The sequence below is a fragment of the Malaclemys terrapin genome, chromosome 14 (assembly GCF_027887155.1).
Source record: "Malaclemys terrapin pileata isolate rMalTer1 chromosome 14, rMalTer1.hap1, whole genome shotgun sequence".
NCBI classification, from domain to species: domain Eukaryota; kingdom Metazoa; phylum Chordata; order Testudines; family Emydidae; genus Malaclemys; species Malaclemys terrapin.
The window spans coordinates 27,047,864-27,058,829 of record NC_071518.1 but is presented as its reverse complement, the minus strand read 5'-3'; positions in this window follow the sequence as shown (position 1 = coordinate 27,058,829).

Below are 10,966 nucleotides of genomic sequence, written 5' to 3'. Positions count from 1 at the left end.
CGAAGGGCTGCAAACCATGTTTTGCTATTCTGGCTCATGTTGGCTGCTCAGAAGAAGAGCTAACTAAGCTGTAGCCAGCCAGCTGAGAGGGAACTTGAAGCATCCTGGGTGGCAGTGTGCCCCACATGCCCCACACAGCTGAAAAAATACATGGGGATAATGGGATGGGGAACCAGTGGCCATGATTTGCACAAGGACAGCTGTGCATGGGAACCATGAATAACCCATGATCCTGAGGGGAAAATCAGTGTTGTGATTTCAATGCTTGCATTGTTGAGGTGATCTCTGAAAGGTAAGGGGATGGTTACTTGCTTTGTAGGTTTGCTTTAGAGGAAAGCTGAGATGAGCCTGGAAGTTTGTAGGAGCCTAATTTGGGTATTGGAGGGCCCCAAAGACCATCAACTCTATTACTCTTTATGAAAAGCTAGGAATCCTATGTATGGTAGGACAGACAATTTTTCCCTCTGATACTGACAGAGTAGTAAATAAACTGTATCAGCACCATCCTAATTAATTTATTTAGCTTTTTATCTATATTTTTCAGATGTTGAGTAGAAACAAAGAAAACCATTATTGTTACACTTCAAATTCTATCATAGCACTGTGATAAATTTGGATTAAGAGCTGATACAGGAGTAGAAATCTAACAACCATCAGTCTTATTAATCCCATAAATTGTTGGAACAGAGGCTAAAGACTGTAAAAGATTTACAGTTAAACAATACTTTTGCATTTCCAAAGTTGCTGTCTCTCTGATCTGCTATTTCTTTTTTTTTATGATAAGACCCCCTTCAATTGTTGAGCAGCAAGTACAAAAATATTGTAAAATTGGCACTAAAAATGCTGCAACCCTCCAAAGAATCAGGCTTTTTCAAAAGAGCCTAATGTAGATAAGCCACCACTTCCCATTCAAAGTCAATCAGAATTGGGAACCTGACTTAGTCACAGCCTAAAACTTCTGTTGCATTTCAATAAGTCTTCATGAATGAAAAATAGAATTCTAGATGTAATCAAAACTTTCTTAACTTAGAAGTTTGCATTGGGTTTGTACCATACCAGCAATACTTGGCCGTTGGTAAATGACTGTTTACACTGTACTCTGAGAATGTAAAGCAGTATATAAATGCTACGCCTTGTTAGTATTGATTGTTCATAATATCTCTTGTGCATAGCATGGATGAATAGGTTAATCTTATTAATTATTTATCACAAAGTAACTAGCTGGATATTTAATGTGTCTATTTAGATATTGCATCTAGTGCTTCTCTGCTATCTGATTAACATTTTCTTCACAGAGAGGAATGACACTTGCATGCAGTAAGACATCTTATTTAACATGAAGTCTAGTGGTGTAATCATTTAAATTAGAACAAACTAGGCTTAGGGACTCTAGGCCTGATTCTAGTCTTGCTCAAAACAATTGACTTAATGGAGTTACTCCTGATTCACACTCATTTAACTGAGATCAGAATTAGGCCCTATGTTTGCAGGAACCAGACACTGCATCACCTGTGAATTTTCTCCCTATGATTCGGAAAGAGCAATGCTATTAGAAATCCCTAGTCATTAAACCAGTATTGTAGAAGTTTGGTAGCCTAGAAAGGGGAAACATAATGAATCTTGGTCTAAGGCAAGAAGCCCTGGGACTTTGTTGGGAGAGCAGAAAGACAGCTCTTGGGCTCCCATCACATGACAACCAATGTTAAGTGATTTTTAAAATAAGTTTGTCCTGTGACAGAGTACAAGGCAGTGCCTCAGACACATATTGTTTGAGTTGTATGGTCCTCTCCCATATGAAGCCTCTTTTGACATTATACCAAGATTATAAGGGTCGTCATCCACCATTTAAAAAGTTAGTGCAACTAATAAACTGGAGTCTGGAATTAATGCCTTTTGGTTGGACTCACAGAATATGGAACTGTTGTGGCAATCATCACTATCATGTGGTTTGGACCTCACCTAATTACATGAGATTTTTAAATATGTAGCAGTAATAACATTTTTTAAATGCCAAAAACACATGCACTCTTTCTTTTTTAATGCAGTTTCAGAATGTGTTTTATAGTTAAGATAAAATGTTTTATACTTTGGGGGTCTGAGTCTAATCTCACTTAAACTGGCCTGATCAAGAGCATTTGAAACCAATGTAGTTGCAATGGTGTAAAACTAGGGCAAGTGATCTTGTCCCATTCCTCCTAGTCTCTCCACTTGTGCCTTGTTGTTTCTGGACCTCCAATACCTCCCATCCTTCCCCTTTTCTGTATTTTGCACTGGTGTAAAGCTTCATAGTTCTATACCTCTGTGTCCCCTCCTGCTGCTCTGATCCTCACCAGACCTCTGAACTCCTCCTGATGTTCCTGATGTCCTTTCATCCCTGATGCTCTCAACTTCCAGCTCCCCTCCTGCTCTCCCACATCTCTTCCTCCTCTTCCTGTTCACCTCTTCTCTGATCTCCCCTCCTACTGCTTTGGACCTCTCCTCACTTCTGTTGCTCTGGATGTCCTTACTATTCCTGCTATTCTGAGCCTCCAGTCTTGCTCCCATCCCGACACATTCCTACCTTCTCACAGCTCCTGCTGCTTGATCTTCTTCCCTTTGACTCCTGTTGCTATGCACCTCCTCCTGCCCTCTTCAGCTCTGAGTTCCTTGCTGGGCCTGTAGGTCTGAAACGCTGCCTCTTTGTCGTCTCTTGTACTCCCAATAAACTAGTTTGAAAGCTGCCCAATCCAAATGGTAAAGAGCAAGGATAACTATTGCTTTAAATACAAAAACAGCACCACTCTGTTTTCAATTATTCATTTCAACTAATATGTTAGGGTTTTTTAAAATAAAGAACTAACAAATTTTCAAATTTCACTGGTTTCTTTAAAAGACACCCTGAGTTTGAAAGCTAATCATTAAAAAAAAAAAAAAATCAGTTAGAATTACTTTCAGGTACAACACTTTCTTCTGAACACCTCCGCCAATATTTGCAACCTTAAAACAGATGTTTCACACAGCAATAAGAAAGAGACAAAGGCAACTGGGGGGAAACCTCACCATTTGGGGGAAACAACTCTACACAAAGTGCTGCCAACTGAACAAAGTAAACAAACTGGAAACTAAATAGAGAAATGTTTTATCTCTAATCACAAGTAGCGCATACGCATTCACTCATCCTTCCTTTAGTTGGATTTGTATTTTATTCTTTTATAGATGGTTTGGTTACATAACATACATATGCTTTGTTTTTTTTATATAACATGATTGTGTAAATTGGGAGCCTTAAGTGACTTGTGTTTTGTTATGGTAGGGTTCCGTCTTTGTTTTTTGTTTTAAAATATACACGCTGCTATGTGTTTATACTAGAGAAGACAAGGTCTAAGTGCACTTTGTACTTGGAGGGAAGGGGGTGGGTTTGTGATGGTCCCTAGTTCCTATGGGAGTTGGTTCCATAATTTCAGACTGGCCCCCAAGAAAGCGCTCTGTGCTGCCTAGGTGAATGATGTGTTGGTTATATGGCGTATGGGAGTGTGTGCATGCTTAACAGTGATCCTGGCTAGATCTCTTTAAGATGTTTGTGCTCCTGGAAAATACATTAGAGTTTTGGGCCTGTGGTTTTGCTGCCTGTTAGCATTTTAAAGGAACAAAATTTGGCACAATGGCAAGTTCTTCAAATACAGATAAATATTTTGTTTGTTTTTAAAAAAGTCTTAATCTTCTAAATCTTCTCTGGGAAAGTGACCCATCTTAAAAAAAAAAAAAAGCCTCCCCAAAATTTCCTTCAGTCTTTTCTGTTTGGATTGGCTGACTACAGGCCTGATTATGTGGAAGGTAAAGAGGAAGCCTAATGAGCATAGCACATATACTATCATCAGTCAGATGATCTTAAACTGGACAACATTGGATCTCATACGAGGAAAATAAATGCTATCCTTCTAGAAAACCTGTACAGAATTTGCAGGGATTAAACCAATGGGGTTCTGTAAACATGTAAAAAGATTCTCTAGAAACTACTCTAAAACCCTATGGGATTTAATAGGAATGAGATCCTTCCCTAGGTTTTTGGAATCATCCACAGAATTCAATAGCCAGGATATAATTTTCTGTTAATTTCTATAGAACTTTTCTACAGGGTGAGTATAGCCCAAGAATAAAGGCCAAATGTTCTCAAATTGCCACTTGCTTCAAAGTTCATTTGAGTTACTGCACCAACTCAGAGGGGGAAACCGTAAATATCTTAATATTAAAAAAGTAACTTCCTTATAAAATGTCCATTTTACAATTGCCTGGTGCCTCACTTTGCACCTGAGGGGATATTAATCAGCCTCACCACACAGTACGTCTTGCCTTATTGCTTAATTATATAGTGAAAGGGAAGATGGGAAAGAAGTGTGAGTGGAAACTGTTAATTCTGTAGTACAGCATTTGATTCAAGTTTCAGTTTCCTCTTCTTCAGCACAAAGGGAAGCAGATGGAGGAGGATGTGGCAGCAGCAGCCTAGTCTAAGCGCCCAGTGTAACCCAAAGGCACCAGTCACCCCTAACATCCAAACAAAGGCTTCATGTTAAACCAAGTGTCTTATTTTGTTGGGTCACTTTGAGCCACTCTGGCGATGCAAATACAGCAGACATTGGCTGCTTCTCCCCCTTTAGGGACTCTCCCAATATATGGAGTTCCTAACAGATATGAAGCTGACATAGCTAGTTTCTGTGCTGCTCCCCATGAACCCCCTAATGTGGCTGTCATGTCAGGGCAAGTAGAAGGTGTGGCCCGAGCACATTGTTCTCCAGCTACCCCAGCAAGTGGAGGGCTCCTTAGAAGCTGTTACCAGCAGATGGAAATAAGAGCAGCTCAGAGCAGGTTTAGATGACGCAGTGGTTAAAACCCTTGCAGTGGCCTAGCACTTTCACTATCGCTCCTATTGGAGGAGCTGAGCTAGTGTTAGCAATGGTGGGAAATTTTAGGGGGAAAACGGTTAGTGTGAACACAGCCCGTTAGGTACCCTCTTTCTTTATTATTCTAATAATGCTACTTTTAGCACTTTCCCCAAGGATTTCAAAGCACTTTACAGGGGTGGATAATTGTTGTTATCCCCATTTTGCCTGAGAAAATAGAGGCCCGGTGATGTGAGTTGCCCATCAAATCTACATCAAATCCATGGCACAGCAGGGAATGGAACCAAGCTCTCCTCATTCCTGTTCCCAGTATTTCCAGGTGCTTCCTTTCTTCTGTTTACAGGAAATTTCCTAATACAGTGGGAAGCTTTGAAAAAATATATTATTTGTTTTCATTCTAGCTTTGGTTTCCCTCTTCAGAATGCTTTAAAAAACAGATTCTGACTACAGAGTCTTTTCATGGTTTAGGCTGCTGCTTTGAATATAGCCCAGGTTAGGATTGTATGAAAGTTGTTACCGTCAGATTGCTGTTTGGTGGTGTCTGTCTAAGATGTGGTATCAAAGCATCCCAGTCCAGTTCCCAGTGGACAAGTGTCTTTATCAGAGAGCCTCCCACCACAACGACACTAAATAACAATCTTGTTAGTTCTGTTTCAGCCTATGCTGAAATGCTATCTTGCATTCCTAGAAGTGGTACTTCTGTGTCAGTGCTGAGACTTCTTGACAGGCAAGTGTGGGAAAGCTTGCACCGCTACTGTCTGTGCTGAACCACTTCTGTGGATAAACAGGGGACCTCCATCTCTGGAGTTTTAATTCGAAGCCATCTCATGAATACTAACTAGACATGCAAACTATACATAATAAAACAAACCCAAAGACTCTCATACACATGTGATGAACAGGGGTAACACTTAACACTTGGGAGGGTCAATAACTTAGCTAAAATAACTACTCTTAGTCTATGGATAAGAGCTAATTTTAGATCAGTCTGGTATAGGGGAGAAGTTAATGCTCCATTAGTTATGTTAAAGGAGCTAAGGGTTCAATTCAAATAATTATTTTAAGCCACCATATAGTAATTGAGAATAACCTGCAGTAAAAGTTGCAGGAGGCCATACTATCTTCACTTTCATCCGCAACACTGCTGCTCATGTTAGGCTACAATTGTTCCTTATCATACAGTTATATTTGAACATGGCATCCATCATACAAAGCCATGCAATATGCTTTACAGAGGCTTGTATGAATCCCCTCATTATTTTCCATACGCTGCACTGAAAAATCCCTTCACTGACTGCCAATTATGTTTTTACACTGGTTTTCAATTTTAAGTACATGTCCTTGTTTCAGAGTCTATCAGGGGTTGGAATGCTGGAAAAATTGTAAATAAATAAATTACAAATCCCATGAACTTGGGGTCTGTTTGCAACATTTACTGTTTGTACAGAAACCAAGATAAAATTTAAACAAAAAAAGAGGCTGCGGTGTATTTACTTTCTCCTCCCCCCCCAAAAAAGTAGAAGCGGACTTCACTCCCTACCTTACAGGAAAGGCTCTGTGGATATGGTGAGCCACTCCATGGAGTCATGGGGGTGCATTTTTACTAGGAAAAAAGATGTGTTCTTAACTGGAGTTAACTAACATGAGGTAAAATCTTAGTGAACAAAAAGCAGTTTGTAGTTTTGACATGTTAGCAGGTCGAGTGAAAGACTATGGAGGAGCCTTTTGTTTACCTTGACCAGCTAATTCATGTCAAAACCACAAACTGCCTTGTCTTCATTAGGATTTTACCTCATGTTAGTTAACTCCAGTTAAGAACACAATTCTGTTTTTTGCTTCATGTAGACAAGGCCTTTGAGAAGTGCCAGAGATTCCATGAAGTCCACTTAGGGACTTTGCTATTGATTTGATGTGGAAGGCACTCTGGCTCAGATCCTCAAAGATATTTAGGTACCTAAATACTTTTAAGGATCTGGTCTGCAGATGCTACAGTGATGGGCAGCAGTATAAAACCTGAGGGGGGCGGGGGAAGCTCTCTCAAAGTACAAAACCCATGAAGCACTATAAGTCACTCTTACATGAATATTCAAAAGACAAATATATGGCGCTGGAAAAGCTGAGCTCCTGAAGGGAATTCTGTCAAAAAGTGCATATCCTGTGGCTGCTGACTTCCCTCCCACACCATTTCCTGGAACACCTACTTGGAAATGAGTCTAAAATGAGAGTGGTTCTCAATATCTTTTGGAGGGGGCAAGGCCTCTTTCAGTGCTTGTAGGGTACCCCATGCCTCCACAATTGCTTGCCTGTACCTGGGCAAACAGCTATGTGACTCCTGTGCTGATTGTCAGTTGGATGTGTCATAGTTATTGGGTCAAATTCAGTGTTGGTGTATGTCAGAGTTACTCCTCCAAAGTCAATAGATGCACCACTGACACAAGTGCTGAATATAGAGTAACAATTATTGGCACAAGTCCAGTTAACACACCCGTTAAGCATTTTCTTCCAGTATGTGTCCTACCACTGAAACGCCTGTTTCCTGGGTCTGCGTTTCTCAGTACCCTGAAATTCATGCTATGTCAAACTCCTCTGTTAAGACAGAAATGTGGGATGCCAGTTATTTATTTATGTAAAACATTGAGGCATTAAGTGAAAACACCATAGAAACTGAACTTGTATTGTTGGAAGTGCTTTTATTCAGGTCTTATGATGTACTGTGAATGCCACCTGCCTTTGTGTGGTCTAGTCCCATGTTTATTGTGATGATGCTTTTGTGTTCCCTATTTGACATATTTTACTGTAAATAAAGAGCAACACCATCTTTGCAACTATATCCACAGTGACATTTGACTCTCAGCTGAATGAGTGCATTGTGTGATGTGTTTTGGAAACATTATCTCTTTTTAGGAACTAATCCAGTCCTTTAAGTTTCCACTGTGTGACTGTATTTGTTTACAGATTCAAAAAGACCACTTATCTACCAAACTCCAAACCATTTATATAATCCAAAGAACAGGATAATGTTTTAAAACTCTTGCATTAGATCTGCATGGGTCTTTCCCTCAAACATGGGTGTTGATTTAGATTCTACATTATCTTTTAATTGGCACATAAGCTTATCAGACGTGTTAGATGGCTTTCAGTATGATGCAAGAATTTCCATATATTTCTCCTGGACAATATTCGGCATTTCTTACCTATGCTTTTATTTACAAAACATTATTTTAATATGAGGTGGTTATTGGTGCTGGATAGTCCACAATTAAGATTCGCCTCTCTGTTGTGGTTGATTCCCAGCTCTCTTACTGTACTTTAAAATGTTCCTCCATTTGACACTAGAACAGTTTAAAATCTTAATTCACGATGGGGTTTTCACAGTAATCTAGCGCAGATAGGTGCCTAACTCACTTAGACATCTGAAAATTCTAGCTTTAATAGTTTTTTCTTTTTCGCTTTTATATAATTCTACAATTTTTAAAATCTCAGTTTGAACTTAACTTTTATATTTAAAAATTGTTTTATTTTTGTTTTCAAAATCTCTATTGTCACCATATCTATATATAGGCAGAGCTGGTAGCATCACCTATTCTAAGGTTGTCCAACACTTCTGATTACAAAACCAAATTTTCAGTTGCTCCACTGATCAAATTCTGCCCTTGGAAACACATGTGCAAGTCATGCTGAATTAAATGAGTCGTGCTTGTGTGTCCAAGGGTAGAATTTGGCTTCTCTTTAGAACAGCTGGATAGTGTGTCTATAAATGACACATGCAATCACCTAGCCAAATATTTCTCATAACTGTTCTATCATGGCCTGTGTCCACCATTGCCCTGGAAATATGGGGTGAGGGTAAAGCTGGAGGCTGTTTTATTACCAGTAAATGCAACAATAAGCAATGCCTAGTCTTCTAACAAGGAAGATACATGGTATAGTTGTTTAGAATTATATTTTGGAAAAAAAAAAAAAAAAAAAAAGTGAGCATATGTGTAAATTAAGGGCAGTCCACAAATTCTTATGAAGATGTGATCAATGGTGTTGCAAAATTTGGATTCCTCTGACTGTATACAAGGGTCAGTCACTTATGATGGAAGTCACACCTCTGTCATGTCTAGCACATGGCTTTTCATAGAATCACAGAATATCAGGGTTGGAAGGGACCTCAGGAGGTCATCTAGTCCAACACCCTGCTCAAAGCAGGACCAACCGCAACTAAATCATCCCAGCCAGGGCTTTGTCAAGCCTGACCTCCCTAGGTAACCCATTCCAGTGCTTCACCACCCTCTTAGTGAAAAAGATTTTCCTACTATCCAATCTAAACCTCCCCCATTACAGCTTGAGACCATTACTCCTTGTTCTGTCATCTGGTACCACTGAGAACAGTCTAGATCCATCTTCTTTGGAACCCCCTTTCAGGTAGTTGAAAGCAGCTATCAAATCCCCCCTCATTCTTCTCTTCTGGAGACTATAATCCCAGTTCCCTCAACCTCTCCTGATAAGTCATGTGCCCCAGCCATCATTTTTGTTGCCCTCTGCTGGACTCTTTCCAATTTTTCCACATCCTCCTTGTAGTGTGGGGCCCAAAACTGGACACATACTCCAGATGAGGCCTCACCAATGCTGAATAGAGGGGAATGATCACATTCCTCAATCTGCTGGCAATGCTCCTATTTATACAGCCCAAAATGCCGTTAGCCTTCTTGGCAACAAGGGCACACTGTTGACTCATATCCAGCTTCTCGTCGACTGTAACCGTAGGTCCTTTTCTGCAGAACTGCTGCATAGCCGCTCGGTCCCTAGTCTGTAGCAGTGCATGGGATTCTTCCTTCCTAAGTGCAGGACTCTACACTTGTCCTTGTTGAACCTCATCAGATTTCTTTTGGCCCAGTCTTCTAATTTGTCTAGATATTTTGTCTAGGTATTTCACATAATTCAGGGATCCAGTAGTAACTGGGCTAGGCTACACAAGAAGAAGACTAAATGCATATGTAAATGGAACTTTAAACATAGAATATGCCATCCAAATTCCAGGAGGCACCATAAGCTCTGGAAAGTCTGTAAAAGCTGCAAGAAGTCTCTTGATTATCCCCCTTCCCCCTGGGGAAGAGATTTCCTGTACTGTACAATGCTCTTCACTTTGCATTTTTATTAAAACTCCCATGAATAAAGATGCAAGACATCTATGAGGAGACAAAATAGGTAATAGGTTCAAAACAAAAACATTTTATTAAACCATTAGTGCATGCACCTACTATAGTGCTACAATCCATTCATCTTAAATATTACAGTAAAGTCTATCCTGTAATCAGAAAGGAACTGTGTAGGTAGACCCTGGCATCTGTGTAGGGCTGCTCAGGCTTCAAAGGGCTCCTGTACAAAAGTGTGTCTCCTTGAGTTTGACTACAGGACTGGGGCCTTAGATAAATGAATATATGTATATCTCAAGCACATCTGAAAAATCTATGCACTTTTGGCCCCAATCCAGCAAAGTATTTAAGCACATGTTTAAATGCTTTGCTGAACAGAGATGTGCTGATGAATCAGAGCGTAGGAGAATTCCATATATATATTTGGGGCTAAAGATATTGCGGATGGGGAGGGGGATTTTAAAAATGAATAAAGTTTTTTTTTTCTCTTCAAGTTTGTTGTTTTGATTTCTTCCTCACTAGGTATGAACTGGATACTTTTTAATAGACATTGGCACAGAATAGTAGTAGTTTTGGACGGCTCCATCTTAGACACCAACCATATCGTTGGTATGAAACTACTCTAATTAAAGGGTTTTGAGATGTAGTCTGACTAGTCATCACACTTCAGGATTTCATCCTAGAGTCTTGTCAACAATTGTCTTGCACCACATATGGCTACTGAGTGCCTGATTCTGATTTCACACCAGTTTTTATATTGCTATATCTCCATTGACTTCAATGAAGTTACTCTTGATTCAGACTGGGATCAGAATCAGGACCTCGGGCTCTTTCAAATCCTTCCATCTTCATTCCAGGTTACCCTGCTGTGCCCTATTATTTAATACTGATCATGCAGATGTAGAGGAACTATATCTTGATTATTGCAATGTTATCGGAAATATGTTT